Genomic DNA, 4,775 nt, shown 5'->3' with positions numbered 1-4,775 from the left:
AGTCAGCTAAGGTATATGCTGAAGTCAGCAGCGAGCGCTAGCCTCAGGCGTCCTTCCCTCCTCGTTCGGGAAAGCAGCAAAGTGCTCTCGGCAGCGGGGTGTCTGCTCTGCCAGGCAGCGCTGCTCTGCCCAAATCTGACAGATCTGGGGAGGACCGGCTGCACGGGGTGAGACGGCTCCTGCACACAGGGCCACCCAGGCCAGGCAAGGGCTCACCGGCCTGGTGCTGCTGCGCCGGTCCTACAGTTTGCATCAGGTGCTGCGGACGGCTCCTGCTCAGTCACCCGCTGACGTGTATCTGCTGTCAGACGAGGAGCTCACTGCCCCCAAATTCCCTTGCTTTTGGCTTAAGGTGTACCAGACTGTCCCACATGAACTAACAGCTCCTCAGAGCACAGACAAATGTGAACTGTGATGACCTGCAGCTTTTTGGGCCAACCCACCCATGCTGACCAAAAGGAAAGTACAGAACTGCTTCCTCTTGCTGTAGGGGCTGAGCACCATGGGGCCTGGAAAGCGTGGTCTGCACGCAGTCAGCAGCATCACGCGGGGCTGCGCTAGACCAAGAGCCAGACCAGCTCTGCGTGCGGCAGTCTCTGCTTCCGAGCCACGCAGAGAACCACACTCCTGTCATGACCATCGGGCCAGACTTCATTGAGCCAAGGCATCCATCTGGCCTGAGAGATTTATTTGCTTTAAATGCATGTTGCCTGCCATCTCTTTCGAGGCAGACTTACTGCTGGAGCTTGCTCCTGGCCTCACGCCATTGGAGCCAGGCCATCGGCTACAGCACGGTAACATCCTGTGTAAAACTTTTCAGGAAAGCAAACCAGGCTGCCAGCTTGTCAAGCCAAAAGCTAATGGGCTGGATCCTGGCCTCTCTGCACCATTAACCAGGGGCGGCAGGACGTCCGTCGCAGCCAACCTCGATTTAAACACCTGAGTACTTTTGAAGATATTGACCTCAGAACCTTTAACAATGAGACCTTTTATTTCACTGCTTATCTTCCATCACTTAGGTTCGAGCATTTTGGCCTTAATGAGTTGCCCAAGGCCACATAACAGGCAGCAGCAACATACAAACATGGTGACTTCTGCCCTGCTGCAACCACGTTCGCTTTTCAGTCGCATTCAGTCCACATACCCCATCCCAAGTCATTCCCTGCTCCCTGTTACTTCTCAGGGCTTTGCACTACCTTGCACAACTGCCGGCATAAAGAAGGCGGCACCTGCCTGGTGCTGAGTTTCTCCCAAACTCCTCCACACAGTGCCTTTCCACACTTTTTTAGAAAAATTCCTCTTTTCTCTTCTAAATCAGAAAACCTCCCTTTACTGGGATCCAATTGTTTGTGCAAGAAACCTTATTTCCAAAGACTCTCCTAATTCAAAGAGTGGGAAGAAAGCCCTCAGGGGAAAAATCATGAGAGATGAGGGGAGGCAGAGCCTGAAGCCAGCCCCGAGCCTGGATTCCAGGCGAGCGCAATCTTCCAAACTCCTGCAGCCTCCGGGCTTGGGGGCGATTTGCACCGCACACACGTGAGGCACCTGCCATCCCCGGCTGTCACTCCCTCCTGCAGAACAGGAGAAATGCAATGCATATTTGGATGAAGGTGTGGGTTGGGGCTACTCCCCACCCAGGCCCTGGGAAGTGCTAGCCCTGCTCGCACGGCCCCTCTCCCAGCGCTTCTGCTGAGTGCTGTTAATATTTCTGGGCCTTGGGCAGACCTTGCTGAGCACATTTGTGTTCCCTCGGAGAAGGCAGCTATCTTGCACCCATGTTACAAATAAGATAACAGCCCCTGCTCAAGGTCACTTGAGGCAGAGCTGGAAAGAGTACAATCAGGAGAGTATACCTTTCGGCCTCAGCACTTTGCAGCGCTTCCCTCTGGGACAAACAACCCCGCATCTGCCACGCGCAGTTCAGCTGTCCCTGAGCGTGCTCTCTCTCCAGAGATCTGCCGCCTTGCGCCAGGCACAGTCCTTTGCTGGTGTGATTCTTGCTCTGGAGCTCTGTGCTCTACCACAGAGGGAGATCAGGCTCCATAAAGTTGTTGAGAACGTGCTCTCCTCCCCAAGCCAGGATATTTTACACTTAAAAACCTTCCGTTCAGAGATGCACTTGGATGGCGCATTAATGACAGCCCTACTGTTCTAGTCCAGGGTTTTCCCATGAGGAGGTCTCTCTTTGAAGACAAGGGCAGAAGCTATAAGACTTGTTGGAGAGAGATGTGCAGGGGATCTTGTCTCATCAGGAGTCCACTCCTTCTCTTGCCTTTGGGGGAGGTGTTCTTGCAAGGCTGAGGCAGGCTGTAAAGGCAAAAGGGACATGGCAATTCCCTCCAGTAGATAACCAGAAAGCTGTAGTGCCTCTCCCCAGCTCTAAGTTCACACCATGAAATAAACTGCACAAAATGTCCCATGAGGTGCTGAGCCATAAGGGCAGCTTTGAGCCTTGCACTGCCTTTCTGCATTCCATCCTTTATTTTGGTGTTGTAAATAATCCTGCTGTCTCCCTCTAGGACATTGTGTTCCTCATTCCTCCCTGGATAAATCTTTTGACCCCTGTGCCAGCCAGTGAGGCCAGGGGGCAGCCTGGGAAACATTAAGGCAGCTGGCAGCTGAGATAGTTTGGGGCTCCCCTTCCAAGCGAGGCCTGTGTCTCCATTGCCTTGCACCATGGAGCTGGCCGCTGCCGACAGGCGGCTCAGCCGAGTCGGCGTACAAGGAAACGCCACTGGCGAAAAGGTGGTGTCTGGGCCCAAGCCCAGGAGCTGCATTCCTGGACAAAAAGGAAACGGTGATAACCAACCCTGGGAATGTCACCTCTCATGCCAGGCTCTGTGCAGCTGACCAGAGACAGACCAGGTGGGTGACACTGCTCACTCCACTGGGACCGCAGGCATGCTTTCACTAGCACCACCGGCAACACCAGGGATCTCTGGCTCCTCACTCCTGGGCTGCACCCAGGTTCTCAGTGGGGGAAGCCACCTTGCACCACGGAAAGAACCATAGCACTGGAAAAGATAAGCTAGCCTAAGAAAAACTGGTAATACTCATCCATCTTCCTAATTGCCTGGCACCCTGGCACCACAGGGCCCCAAGGCACCAGAGGCTGTGCAAACTCCAAACAAAGGATGATGTGTGCCCTGCGGCACGGGCAGGCCTGGGCTCAGCACCAAGTCTCTGTGCTCGGCCCGGTGTGTGTCCAGCGGGTACCAAACCCTGTTCAAGCCCCTCCGTTTGCAGCAGGCAAACCAGCGTCTCCGATGTGTGCACCCTACAGCACTGGGGCACATACAACATCCCACCCCAGGAAGGGGTCTGACTCTTGCTTTGCAACGGGGCTGAGCCACTCCCCATTTCTCACACCACATGCATTAATACAGACTCCTGTTTTACCCGGAGATCTTGTTTTTACACATCCTGTAGTTTTGTGAACAGCAGAAACAAAAAGGCCTGGTTCCTGGTGTCTCTCCTCAACATGGGTTCTCTGACCTTACTAGCCTTTCTTTCAGTGCTCTCTCCTCTTCACTTGTCCACCTCATTCCTGAACCTTTTAGGAATTTGGCAGCCCACCATCTCTGCTTTCTTCTCTGGCTGGGGCGCAATAGTGGTTTCAAGAGTTCCTAGAGGGACAGAAACAGGAGTCATTCCACTAAACTTCAGATGTCTCCAGTGCAGGTATTGAAGTCTGAGTGACACAGTGACACATCAGCCTGCACTTACAGCCACGTGGAGCAACAGCCCTTCTAGATCTTCCTGATCCGTCTAGAAACACCAGCCTCCCTCCACTGACCATAAAGGTTGCCCTGCTCCACCTGCAGCATCTCCATCCTACACTCTAGCTGAGGCAGATGATTCTTACCCATGCCTGTGACCGCACAAGCCCCCTTTCCTTAGCAGAACCATTGAAAACAGAAAGAAACTCCAGCAGCAAGACCGAGGCAGGGAGGAAGGCTGCCTGCAGCTCCCCAGAACAAGCCTGGCTGCCCCACCAAGTCCCCTCCGCATTGGGAGGACGCTCTGCCTTTCTCCCACTGACTCGCACCTCAGGGCTCCAAGGCAGCTTTCCCATCGTTCTCAGCAGTAAATTACCACTGAATTATTACCCTCATTAAGTGCAATCTATCTGCTAATATTAATCATCTGCAAATAAATCTACACATTCCGGTGCTTGGTATGCTGTTATCAGACCAGAAGATAAACAGCTCAGCAATCTGCACACTTATGGCTCCATGTTTGACTCAGGGAAGTCCCTGTTTCTCTTTTCCATCTCCCAGTATCTCCCTGCTTTCTGGATAACCCCCAGTGCTCCCTGCACACTGGCCAGTGTTCAGCATGGGCCACTGGTGACCCAAGTCCCAGCAGAGTGGCTTAGGCCCACACGCAGCATGTTTTGCTGAAGCAGAAAGAGGCAGCATCTGAGTTATATTTATAGTTACTGAAATTGGAGTTTGACCAGGACTGCACCTCCTGTCGCAAGAAATGTCCAGGAACCATCGGGGCTGTATAAGGCTGGATTCTTTGGAGTGCAAGTCTTTCATTAAAAGCAATTCCCTGATCACACCCACCGGGACTTTGGAATGATGGCTCTTGGAAAGTAGAGCCATCAACCCTTCCTTTGAGCTCACCTATATCCACGCAAAGGGAGATGGCTGGTGAGTCGGCCTGTGCAGGAGGGACCTCTGGACTTGAAGGGGACAGAACAAAACTTGAGGTGCTCATGAAAGTCAGCCCCTCTGAGTAGGTTATCTTGCACTGGGCTGACACCTGCC

This window comes from Apteryx mantelli, chromosome 25, assembly GCF_036417845.1.
Source record: "Apteryx mantelli isolate bAptMan1 chromosome 25, bAptMan1.hap1, whole genome shotgun sequence".
Classification (NCBI taxonomy): Eukaryota; Metazoa; Chordata; class Aves; order Apterygiformes; family Apterygidae; genus Apteryx; species Apteryx mantelli.
The sequence above is the reverse complement of the archived record's forward strand: the minus strand, read 5'-3'. Positions refer to the sequence as shown.